Below are 14052 nucleotides of genomic sequence, written 5' to 3' on the forward strand. Positions count from 1 at the left end.
GATTTACCTCCATACACTTCCTTCTGAGGATTCTGCACAGAATGATGCATGGCCATTCCTGTGTCAGCTGAACCTTCCTGTAGCTACTTTGCAGACATATGGGGCCTTTACTTTTCCTTTGTTTGCAATAGATATTTTTTGGTCATCCACACCTTGTCTTGACTCCCACAGTTTCTCTTATTGCCTTTTCCTATTGACATTTCAGACAATAGATATCTTTTCATAGCCTCCCCTGATTTATAGGCATCAATTAGATCCCAACTAGTGACCACAAAGTTTGAAGAGTCAGCATTTATCCCCTCTGGAAATGTTATCAGCTGACATTGTTATTCCTAAAGCAATTCCTCCAGTGTCAATTAGGAACAATTACTTTTTAATCAGTTTTTACGCTTGATTGTTTTCTATTTGGAAGGTTCGTGAAATAAAAAGTGAACGTTCTTTGACATTTGAAGAATCTGCCTGCTGCTGGGGTTGTTTTGACGTCTTTTCACTTCATAAATCTACAAAATGTGAATCTGCCCAGAGGTGGCCAAACCTTTACAAAAAAACTCTATATCATACATTTAATTTATCAAAGAGCATCAGTGGAAATAATGCACTGAGACTGTCCAGAGGCTCTCCAGGTTAAGATGGAGAGCAAGGCATAACCCTAAAAAACATCCATCCACCCTGAATGTCCTAATTTTGTGGTCTTATCGTGACAAAACCAACACCAAGGGTCCAAAACAAATACACGGAGGCTGAAATCATACTAACGCATTTAGTTTGAAAATGGCCTTTTCACTCACAAAGGTTTTGGCTCCATATCAGTTTGAATCCCCGTCCATACTAATACACATGAATATGCATCACGTGACCACTCAAGTACACTGGACATGTGCGTCCGGTGTAAGCAGGAAGTATTGGGTTGTTGGTTGCAGAATATTTGAATAATAGCTCTTCTCCTACGCATGTAAGCAGTTGTATCATTGTAAAATGCAGAATTTAACTGCCCAACAGCTGTTAGCAAAGACAACGGGGTCAGCAACGCTTGTAATTGATTATTCATGTTGCGTTCTACACTGGTAGCCGAGGCTGATGCCATTTGTTTTCCCCCAGGTGGGGTTCACGTACAGGAGCCTGACGAATGAGTAAAGGCTATGTTATGACCCAAAAGACCCGATCAGCAAGCGGTTGAGAGAATCTACGTCATCATCTCCAAACATCTTTGTTTCAGCCCATTCAAAATAAAAAGCAGCCACAAGGTTCCATACGTTTTCAAACAAAACGTAGTCGCCTGAATTTAATAGAACTAAGAAAAGCAGCAAATATTGACATCTGAGAAGATGTTACCAGAGAAATTCTGGGGCGTTTTTGCTTGAATCTTCTTAAATAGGACTTCAATCATCAGATATGTAGCAGCTGACCAGTAAAGGCTTGATGCACAGCAGGGAGTCAACTGCAAATTGTTCCAAGGGGGTTCTAAAAGGTTAATCTGTCCATGAACCTCGATGAGTTCATGAAAATGTTCTCCTCTGATATCAGTGTAATATTAAAGGTCTTGTCAGTCTGTGCACACTCTTTGCCTAATAGCAAAAAAATGTGTCTGCTAGTCAGAGGCGATAAATTGCTTTACAAAAGGCTCTAATCTGTTCATTATTGATTCAAGCCAGACAAGGGAATCCTGACCCCAGATTGTGTCAAGTTCTGTTTCTAACTCCACACAAATCTTCTGACCACAGTCAGTTGAACATCCTCTGTTGATGATTATTGGACCCCGTACAGAACTGGTATTAACATCCATCCTGAGTGATCACAAGTGGACGGCTCCAAGTTCAGGTGTGAACGCACCCCAGACGCATTGAGGACACATCTGAGATTCGATCATTTAGACCCATTCAGATGTGTTCTACGAAAACATGTGGCCACATTCTGTTATCTGTGTGAACACAAATGTGTCCTGGCCATATTGAAGGACCACATAATCAGCCCATGTCCACTGACCTACAGATTCATAATGAATCAAACGTATTTTTACACTTCTCAGTGTTTCACACACACACTGATGTATTTGTGGTCACAGCCACAATATTAATACTGACCACTACATATTGATTTTCTGTTTTCTTTGAAATTTCAAATGAGTTAAATCTTTTTAATTGTGTGCATCGAGCATTGATTCACTTAGCTCCTACTTACCCCACTTACTCTCACACACACACACACACACACACACACACACACACACACACACACACACACACACACACACACACACACACACACACACACACACACACACACACACACACACACACACACACACACACACACACACACACACACACACACAGTGACAATAGATCATAGTCAGACTGGCCAAAAGCAAAATCTGTCTTTACAAACAGAAATGTAGCTCTCTCTTCTCTCCCCTCTTTTCCACCCACCTCTCTCCCCCAATGTTCTCCTCTCAAGAGTCGGGTTTTGTTTACAGGTGCCTTACATTCCTACAACCCAACAGTTGAATCACATACAACAAAGCACTTTACACATCCACATCAGGATCACATCACCCACACCCCCATCCAGTGGTGTGGGTCAGCCCAAACAATAGAACTCACACAGCCGTGGAAGTAGAGGCCCCAAAGAGTCATTCTGCACAGGCCCATGCAGCAGAATGTATATTAAATCCACAATTATGAACCAGTTGTTTACCTTGAGAAAGTAGCTCTCTGAATCATTTGCCATCGATTTGCAGTTTCAGCCCTTGTGAATAGAGCTTAGAGAAGCAGTCTGTTCATTATCATTTGATTTCATTACCACTAAGTTGCTAAAGATGGAAGCTTGTATCAGAACTGAGGCAAACAACTTTGAGAAAGGTTTTTAAAAAGTGTTGTTACGGTGATATTTAAAAATGTCTGGAGAACTAGAGCTTTACAAAACATTAAAAAAGGAACCGCTCTGCTTTGAGAGTGAAATGAGGCCTGTGGTCGCAGGAAATATCTACGCTCCACTGATACTATGAGGCAGCACTGTAACCTTATTGTTTTTCTTTCAATTATGTCATGCATGTACAACAGCACATGACTGGGAAATAATAATAATAATAATAATAATAATAATAATAATAATAATAATAATAATAATAATAATAATAATAATAATAATAATAATAACTTAAATTGATATAGCGCCTTTCAAGAGACCCAAGGAAAATAGAGAAGACAAAAAAAGTAATTAGCACAAAACAGGATAGAAATAAACTGCATGGGGCGGCGTATAGCTCACCTAGTTGGGCTGCCGCCCCAATGAGGCCCGGGTTCGATTCTGACCCGCGGCCATGTATGCATGTCCTCCCCCACTCTCCCTCTCTATCCCCCCTTCCCAAGCCTACTCTTTCCTATCCATTAAAGGTGATAAAAAGCCCCAAAAAATACATTTAAAAAGAAATAAACAGCACTAATGGCAGGGTGCAGCATTAACTGAGGCCAAAGGCCTTAGTGAACAGGTGGTGCTTGAGTCATTTTTTGAAGCTGTCCAGAGATGTAGTGTTGTGGATTTCGACAGGGAGAAAGGATTAAAGAAAACACTTCTAGATGGAACAACATCACCAGCCTGCAGCTTCTCATTCATATGCATGTAACACTCCACTCTGACAGTCAAGTTAGCGACTCAGCTCTTGTGTGGTGCCTCTCAGTCATCCCTTTATCAAAAGCCTCAAATATGTTGAAAAAGAGCATTGTGTCAGTTGTCAGGCTTTGAAGTGGAAATAGATGTGGGTCTTCTTTAACCAGATCAGATGTGTAACATTGAAGAGATCAGACAGTACCTGTTTGGACAACAGCTCTTTACACAGTGTGTAGAGTGTGATGAACTTCCTGGCCAGGACCCGGGCGTCAAGAAAGCCCTCAGCCACCAGCATGATTTCACAGATCAGCTCGAAGTCTGGCACCACCATGGCACAAGGTCTGTGGAGACGTGGAGAGAACACATTCGAATGAGCTCAGTTCTTGTTCATAATCATAATTCTGGACAAATAAATCTTTTTGTCATCCACGGTGCATCATTTAACCTAATATGCGCATTAACTCATGGTCATTTTACGTCATTTTGACAACACACACACACAACTACAATTACTGCCCTGCAGTTGTATGCCTCCGCCAACCAGTCGGATTCAGTCTACATACTTTTTATCTCCAGACTCACTCACTGTGACTTTTGACCACTGAAATTAATTCAATGAATATTTGAGTCTAATTGACAACTGGTAGAATTTGAAGAAATTCCCTAAAGACGGACTTGAGAAATCCTATTCAAGAGGCCTCAATATTTGAGAGGACACAAAGTCCTTGACATTTGATCCCACAAATTTTATCAGTTAATATATGAGGCAAATTAAAAAGGATTTGCTTAAAATGATGCTTTTACAAGGCAAACAAAGTTGGACAAGCTGAGAACATAATGCCTGCAGCCACTTGCTGTGGCTGGCACAGAGGCATAAAAAACAGAGAGATGTCAACTTTAATACACGACCCAGTCCGTCATATTTAAACACCTACTGTATACTATCACAATTAAACAAGCCACACAGCTCAGCGTTAATATGATGTTGTTTACCCCACAAATTCCTTTAGGCGTTTTCCATTAAAGCAAATCTGTCCCTTCAGAGAGGACCTAATACCTGGCATGCTCTCCCTCCCTTTCATTCCTGCACTTGCCTTGATTCATGTACCTGCAGCCTTGTGGGTTTAGTGTCATGTGGAATTCAAAACTTTTGCTTGCATGCTTCTCCTTCGTCTCTTTGGACTGAACTATTTTGTCACTTTGGACAAAAGTGTCCAAAATGTGATTTTAATGTAAAAATTAGCTTAACATGAATGCAGTCAGGGAGATGTATACGGAGGTTTTCAGTTATGTTAAAATTGTTGGTGCATTTATTTATTTTTGTATGTTAATAAATAGTCAGTTTACTCATAACCTACATTTGTTCTCAAAAACAGGAAAGTCCTGGTGACAATATGATTTTCATTACAGTATAGTTGGTTCATTAGAAATTCTTTAGGACTGCCTACAAATGTTATAGGGTTGGTTCACTCAAATGACATGGTTTCATTTTTCCAGGTTTTGAAATAACTGACGTCTGCTTCTGACAGAGTTCTGGTAAGATCACTACTTTTTAACTTCATGGCAGCAGAGTTTTTTGCCATGTTCACGTTCAAGTGACATCACTTGAGGATATTTATGAGATTTTGTCGCTGCTCTCTCTGGAGAGGCTTTACACAACTTTCAGAGGAAGTACTCTCCCATATCTAGACACAGAATTTGATGTGTGAAACTGGTGACATTTCTCTTTTTAAGCATCAACAGAGCTACTAGAGTTCGTCCCGAGGAGAGAATAAGCTTCTTTATGACATTGAGCAGATGTAGACATAAGTAAAGTAAGTAAAAGAACGACATCATATATCTATATTATATATAATTAGTGAGATATTTCAGTCATGGACCTCATTATCAATGGTGAAGTGACTTTAGCCTTGTCCAGTGTTATGAGGAATCAGAACCTATTCTAGTTTATAATTATCAAGAGATTCACCTCAGGTCAGAAGTCTTTCACAGGTCAAAAACTGCGAAATTATTTTTTCACAGACAGATACAATGTTTTACTTGTAATTGTATCTATCCATTTAAATTGTATCTAATTTAAATTTGTCTGGATAATCACATGAGTAAAAGTCAGCAGTAGATAGCTGATGAGAGAACTGAGAGTCATTTTGCTCACCTGAACAGAGCCTTCAGGTTCTCAGGAAGCTCAGTCCTGCCAGCGTAGCCGGGATTCATTGTGATGAAGATGCCAACAGTCGGGCAAAGATTCACGTCCTCTCCCATGAAGTTAAATCTCTTCTTCTTATCGCGAATGGCATCCTGGATACTCTTGACCTTCACATGAATAGAAAAGAAACACAATGAACTGTCACTGCTGGGTTTACTGGATAGCCAGTATTCCTGTGATACTTAATTTAGGCACAGCAGTGCTTTGAGTGACAAGTCAATATCAGTAAACACACAATGACACTGGGAACATGCTGATGATAGGCATGTACGTCAGTTAGCATGTCTGCCATCTTGGTTTAGCATGTCAGCACACCATCACATAATATTACATAATAGTAGCACAAACCAGTAACAGCCTGTCAGATTGTTATCACATGTTCAATCTCGTTTTTGCTCTGTTGTGGTCTCCACCAACCCACCAAAAATACTATTCGCTGCTAAACGCTTTGCTGCTTTTATCAGCTTTGTTTGTCTGACATTTGGTTCATCAAAGCTATTTCAATTTTTGATTTATCTTATTTAACATTAATTTAACCAGGCAAGCCCCACTGCGTTCATCAACATATCGTTAACATCACTCAGCAATTACCAGAGTCTATTAGTAACAGTCTGTCAGATTGTTACGCAGCATACACCTTTTTTTCAGGGACGCAATGTCATCAGTATGTGCGTGCTATCAGCCAGGGTTTACTGGATGGATGAACTGCCAAGGCTCCGTTTGTCTACATTATGATTGAATGAGATATCAGAGATGAACTTTTTGTGCGTGTGCGTGTTAGTTTGGGTCTAAAACTCTGACTCCCGGCCTGTAAGAGGCTTTATGGATTTCACATGCATGTGGTAAAGGAGCGTAGCGAGTCGACAGCTGGAAAGAGGAGGAACATCTCTTCATGGATGAGTACTCGGCTACAGATCACTCAGTCATACTAACACAACAGGGAGAGGACAAATGCAAATGCTAAAACAAACAGCGCAACTGCAGCACAAAAAACCCATAAAAGTTTTCATGAGAACATCAGTGGGGCTTTTTATGTGAAATGACAGCAGCCCACCACTGTCGTCCTACAGGGATATGAAGGGAAGTAAAACAGCAAAAGCACATTTTAAAGAAGTTCATGAACAGACACCGTTGTGAAAGGTGTGATCCACTGGGATGTGGCCCATCTCTTTGCTGTCTCGATGAATGTACAGACTGGAACTAGCAGCATCCCAGTCCAGGGGCAGCTCTGGCTGGAGCAGAGGCAGAACCTCACCAATTTATCTCCATGTTGTTCCGTGTGACGGCCTTCTGTTTGTCCATGCTTTATTTAACATAGAACTGGTCCCGCCACCTGTGTTAGCAGCACCGGCAGTATGTCACCGCGCAATGCTAGCTGCTCCCGCTTTAAGAGGATGGATTAGCAATGTGTGCTACGGGAAGCGATGGCTCCAACGAAGCAGGCCGGTCACTGGAGCGGGCTGCCAGCTGTCACAGCAGGAGTTTGACACTCCTCTGTTCTCAAGGTCTACTTCTCCATGTATTAGGCACCGTGATTTATTATTCATTATGCCATGCATGCAACACCTATTCATTCTACTGGCACTGGAAAATTCTCCAAGTGCTGCAGAATTCAACAGCTTACAGAAGACGACAGAAGAGAGAGAGAGAGAGAGAGAGAGAGAGAGAGAGAGAGAGAGAGAGAGAGAGAGAGAGAGAGAGAGAGAGAGAAGGAAGGACAGACGGAAAAGTGACGGGTAATTCTAGCAATGAATAATGATCCTTTGAGAAACTTTATTTCCATTATCATCATGGTCATAATCGGCCTCCTTCTCAACTGTACACATTTTTACTTTGACAGTATTGCCCATGCATGGCAATAGTGTCTGGGGCAACAGCCTGCAGGATATGAAAACACCAGCGGGACTTATGAAAGCACAGAGAGAGGATCTGTTTGATCCGGGATAACTGAATGCAAGATAGCAGAAAAGCTAGCATCAGCTGAAACACAAAGAATGTGACTGATTTCTCTAAAGAGGCCCATAATCAAAGGGCTAGCTACTGTAGGTTGCCCAGGGTGTACACTACTGCGAGTGTGGAGAATAGGAAGCTTTTTAAAACTTTATTAATCTGTCACTGTGCATGAAGTGGAGACAGAAGAGGAGAATGAAGGTGAAGACACTCTGCAGTTCATTCAGAGGTAATGATTTAACTTGCATGGAAGCGCAGACTTTAATCCTCTTTAACTTTTATCCAGCAACATAAGCTGTTAACAAAACCGTAATGTGACTAACAAGTCAGTGGCCTGTTTACACATTCAGCAAACACAGAGGAAAAGATCTACTCACGCCAATCACCACACTGTTTTCACTAGCTTTGTCTTCTCTAAACTTTATTACGTCCGCCAAAAAACTTGTTGTCTGTGTTTGTTTGTTTGTCTGCTAGTCAGAACTTTCTTTAGCATAGTGAGAGAGAGTTTTGCAAAATTTTCATTGATTTCTCCGAGAATGATTCATCGATCAACATTGTGCAGATCCAAATATAGATCCAGATCTAGTGAATTCATAAGGGGACTGTTGGGCCTTGGTATTCAAAAGATAAGTGGGATTAAACTCTCCACAGATTGACAGAAACATCAGAGTTGGGAGTTAACTCTGAGGGTTTGTCACCATGAGCGACACCTTTGACATTACAAATCACCATTTGATCCATTATTAATGTGCAAATATAAATATTAATAACTAAAAACATTCCTACCTCCACCTCAACACAGAGGAGGTGAGAGTATTTCATTTGTGGTAATCAGATCATTGAAAAGCAAAGTGTTTAAAAGTGAACAGCATTTCAGGAGAAGTGTCCCTGTTAGTGTGGAAAATGAACCTTTGTGAACAGTTGTTCTATTATTCAGTACAAAGTAGACCCAGTTTAAACTGTTCTCATTCACTGTTGCCAGACACTTAGAAGTTATTTAACTGTGTAGATGAAAATAATATTAGGTGGATTGTGATTATTTGTGATTCTACTCAGAGCCCCGTCAGTCGACCCCACTCACAATCAATCACTTCAGTTCATTACAACATGACTGAATTTCTGTTCTGTCATAGATTTGTGATCATAGTCATGTATTGTTTCTGTTTAACCGAACATTATCCCAAAGACTCAGCTGCGTGTCTATGAGTTGTATTTTGATCCATTTCAAGATACTTCAAATTATGAAACACATTGAATTGACTGTGTATTTATGCAGAGTTAACACAACAAATACTAAATAGAATTAAATATACAAATATTGGTCTGTTTCTATGACGAGCTGCTTCAAGGCCAAGTCTGAGCTTTTTGTCTGTCAGCCAATCACAACAGAGCTTGCTACTTTACCAACATGATTCATTTGAAAGCAAAAAACTCTCAACTACACGTATAAGGTATTTGTACATATTTACAAATCAGGGTTGTGCTCAGAGAACTGAGCCAATATTCATTGGGCTAAATTATTGTGGCACATCCTTTGTGAGTTTTAAGTGGGTCCAACCAGAAATGCTATTGTAAGAGAGAGGAGATCATGACCAGCACCACAGGCGAGCAAATAAGGAGGAGGTTTTCCATCCTCCACCCTCAAATCAGATCAGAGAAGCCTCCAATTATAGAGAGGCTCTGGGGTCCAAAGGTGCCAGCTTTGGTGAATTAGTCTTATAGCTGAAGCAATTTACGCATGCGATGGGTGATGAAGAGGCTATTTACTTCCTCAGCGCTGTTTTCAAAGGCTTATTTTGGATGGACCACCCCCTCAAATAAAATGAAAGGTTTCACATTTAAGCTCCATACGCTGAGGGTGCAAACACACAATGAAGTCTTGACCTGAAAAGGATTTTGGGAGGCAGGAGAACTGGACTTGTTCTTACCTGTACGGCCACCACGGACAGCACCTCCACTGAGATCCTGTTAAACTCGTCAAAGCAGCCCCACGCCCCCGTCTGAGCCAGGCCTTTGTAGATGCTCCCACAGGACTGGTGGACACAGAAAGACAAAGACATTCAGATTGACACAGTGGGACAGGAAGTCAGTCTGTTAGGCTCGCTGATGGGAGATCTGGTCCGACTGAGCGATAAGGCATGTGGCAAAGCAGACAGAGACGTATCACCAATTAGTCAGAAGATATATGGGAGAAACATTCTTTGCAGCAACGCAGCAGCCTGAGAGTAGGCGAATAATAACAGGATGATACAAAACAGGGCCCTGATGGCAAAACGAGAAAGGCTAAAATGTCTACCACCCACAATTTAGCTTGAGAGCAGGTGAACAGCCCTTAGGAGAGCAGCTGGACCAGGATGAAGCAGGCAGCTGACTTTTCTCTCCAATTACAGGGCCAAGGAAACCTTCTCTGACGCAAACCGGAGCTGACTGGAGGATTGATCCAACTGGTATGTGTGCGTGTGCATAACTGAGTATGAGTAACACTGTGAGGCTCTGAAGCCAGCTTCTATTGCCTGTGTTCCTCCTGGAGTATATTAACACTTCTCTCTGACACCTTGCTGCAGTGGGTATAGCCTGGGGTGCTGTACACCTCTATACCGTAATGATGCCCCCGTCTGGGGGAAGCAGGAGCAAGCTGCATCACAAGATTATGTTTATGTCTCCCTTGACCGCTTTATATGCAGAAAGTATGAGAGTTAGAGTGTACAAGTGTGCATAATAACACAAGGTGGAGGCTGGATACGGAGAGGGCATTACAGGAGAAATAACAATCAGAGTTTAACTGAGCAGCTCGTCTCAAACGGAAGATGAAAAGGAGGAAGATGAAAAGAGGAGGACGTGAAGGTGGATACCATACCATAATATGGTGCATACCATATCGCTGACAAAGGCAGAGATGAAAAGAAACATGCTGTGAGTGCACGAGAACAGACGCACGTGCGTGTTTGCAGCAGCTCACCTTGTAGTCCATCTGCTCGGAGCAGTTGAATACGTAGACCATGATGCCCAGAGCTCGGCCCAGATCTTTGGTCGTCTCAGTCTTGCCTGTGCCAGCGGGACCTGCTGGAGCGCCACTCATGGTCAAGTGCAGGGACTGGGTCAGGGTGATGTAGCATCTAAACACACACACACACACACACACACACACACACACACACACACACACACACACACACACACACACACACACACACACACACACACACACACACACACACACACACACACACGCCTGTTGATATGACAGCTAGCAAAGAGGCCTATGACTGATTCAGCTGGCTGTTGTTCCATCAAGACGAGGATACTTCACTCCACTCACTCACTGTGGGGACCTTGACTACACAGGGAAATGTATAGCTGTTTTATGTTTTGTGTTATCTGCTGGGTATATATTTGCATTGTTTCCTTTTTATCTCTATTATTACTATCACCAGTATTATTGTGTATTTTGTTGTTGTGCAGAACTTCTGTATTGAAAAGTTCTCTATAAATAAAGGTGCCATCTTTTATTTAGAGAGAACTTATTATACTTTATTGTTATAAAAAATAAAAATAAAAAGATTGTGTGTGCAGTTCCTGGCACTGTCCTTTTGAATTTTGTTCTGTCTAAAATGAGCCAACTGAGTAATTACTTTTTCTAGTTAATCTCAGAGATTAACATGCTCACTTCGTTTAGTTTATTGAATTATTTGCACAACAAGAAAAATGTAAAATTGACAATTTATGGATTGAGAGGGATTTCTGTGCAGCCTCTCCTCTGGTTGCTTGGCAACCTCACTGTGTCAGCAAGACTTCAGGAAGTCACCACTTTCAGCTAATTACTTTTTGCGTAAAACTTTAACCACAATTTGATTTTATTTTATTTTGGGCATTTCTGAATCTTGCAGATTAAACTTTGGACTGTTGCATTGAGAGCTGCTTCCCTACTTTCAGTGTTCAGGCTAAGTATTACATACAGGTGTGAGAATTACATTGGTCTTATCTTATTTTGGAAATAAAGTGAAAAACATTATAATGGCGGGTCAAACTGTTGAACTATGCTCTCAAGACAGAGCAGGGAAACAGAATTTCCTGTTCAAATTCATTAATGCATGCTGCAGCAGCCATGATGTCAACCAGGCATGGACTCCAAATTCTAAATAGCATTAAACAAGCAGATTAAAGTACAAAGAAAATTAGATCCAGCTCTTGAAACCAACTATAATTTATAGAAAACAGAAACTACAATTCAAAAACTCAACCTTAAAACCCACTAGTTAACACAACATGAATGGCTATGGGACACTCCACACTATACTCCAGCTGGGCCCTCCTCAGGTAAAGGTGTACACTGACAATGGCAGAAACATTCTGTGGTCTCCAGGTCAACCACTGACAATGTGTCCTACAATTAAGAGAAATATAAACCTAAAGCCAGGAGGGCAAAGAAAATGAATACCTCCCAAATATGGAAATGTACAAAGCTAGTCCTAAAAACCAAATAACTGCGATCAAAAAAAGCTGCATAGCAAACTCTGACAAGTACACAACTGACAATGTGTCATTAACTTCTGATGGGGGGTCGCTAGCATCTTGACATCTGCTGCTGGTTGGCATCCATGTATTTTTTAGAGAACCTTCGAGCGTACAAGTGATATTCACCGTTTTGTCCTGTTCAGTAAAGAATATGAGTAAAAGTGTGTGTAAAGTTTGCCAGATGCTCCCATGTACTAGGTCAGATGAATCAACGCTTCTAAGAGCAAATACTGGTCTCCACTCGTCGCCAGATTGTTTCAGTCACTTTAGTGGTACACTCTCTCGGCCGCTCTGTGTTACTGTCAGAGAAAGCTTTTTTCGTACGCTTCTAGTGGATTCTACTAATTCTATTTTTCCTTGTGCCTCAGGATCGCCACCGGAGCCAAACTCGCCTGCCCTTGCTCCAGCTCACAGAATCTCCTGCTCACCCTCAGCCGGGGATCAGCCTGTCACCTGCTTGCCACAGCTTAATATTAAAGACTCTTGTCTGCTTCCGGGTCAAGTTACAAACAAAACCTAACAAATTTACCATTTAATATTTTCCAGATTTCTTGTCGCTGCATTACAAGAAGTGCACACGGTGACAACGAGTTGACAGAGTCTTCTAACGAGCCCGAACAATGTCTTGGTGTTGGCTCAGCCGTCATCATAACATAACCTCATTATATGATAATAGAATCTGCTCCTGTGCTTTGATTATCACGCAGGCTGATTAGTGACGCCAGTGATTGCTTCTCCCGCAGAACCTGTCAGCGCTAACAAACACTGTGCACGTCTAGCATCAATAAAAAGGAGCAGCGCCATGGACGTGAACTGATGGAGACAATCAGGGCTTTATTGATCAGGGCAATAAACACTATGGTTTGCCTTGAATATCAATACAGCCACGATTTTAATGAGCTGCTGGTTAATAGATGATGTATGGAAGTGGGAAATATTGGAAAGCATAAGGGGAGAGAGAGGCTTCAAAGAAGACAAATGATCCCATCTGTATACAGTGTATCATTCGGTTACCAGTGCCAACAGGCTTTATGACCATCCCTTGAAATATGGCCAAAAATCTCACTATCAGTCGTTGAGGAGGCTGGATGAAGATGTTTCTGTACAGAATAACTAAAGCCAGAAAGGAGACAAGAGAGTGAAACCAAACTGGGTGGCCGTGACAAGGTGACTCGTCCTATTACAGTGTTTTTAAAAGGAGCAGCTATATATCAGTCTGTCGGTCTGACTCCTTCTCCTTCCATTCATCAGTCCCTCTCTGCTGTCTTTGTGTGTCTGTGTGTGTGTGTGTGTGTGTGTGTGTGTGTGTGTGTGTGTGTGTGTGTGTGTGTGTGTGTGTGTGTGTGTGTGTGTGTGTTGTCTGGGTAAAACAATTCTGCCATTTTGCATAATGCTGCAGCTTTGGAGTTCCTGCAGTAAGTATTGAGCGAATGCTAATATTGTGCCAATAACATTCCTGCTGTTATAGATTAGCACCAGTGATTCCTTTAGCCTAATTATACTGCTGCAGAAGGTGAACATGCCACACTAGGTATAGTCAGCTTGTAGTAAACAAGCACACACAGGCCTGTGTTCATTATACAGTGTGCATAGCTTTGGAGCAGCTAAACACTGCTGTCATTTACATCCATTTAAATTAAATTAATTATTTGTGCTGGCACTGGTTCCCAGTGTCTAAGAATAGATTTTAAAATATGACTACTACCTATGCTGCCAAATATATATTAATATATATATTTCTATATATGATCAGCTCGTGATATTCTTATCCAGGT

The sequence above is a fragment of the Hippoglossus hippoglossus genome, chromosome 19 (genome assembly GCF_009819705.1).
Source record: "Hippoglossus hippoglossus isolate fHipHip1 chromosome 19, fHipHip1.pri, whole genome shotgun sequence".
In the NCBI taxonomy this organism is placed as follows: domain Eukaryota; kingdom Metazoa; phylum Chordata; class Actinopteri; order Pleuronectiformes; family Pleuronectidae; genus Hippoglossus; species Hippoglossus hippoglossus.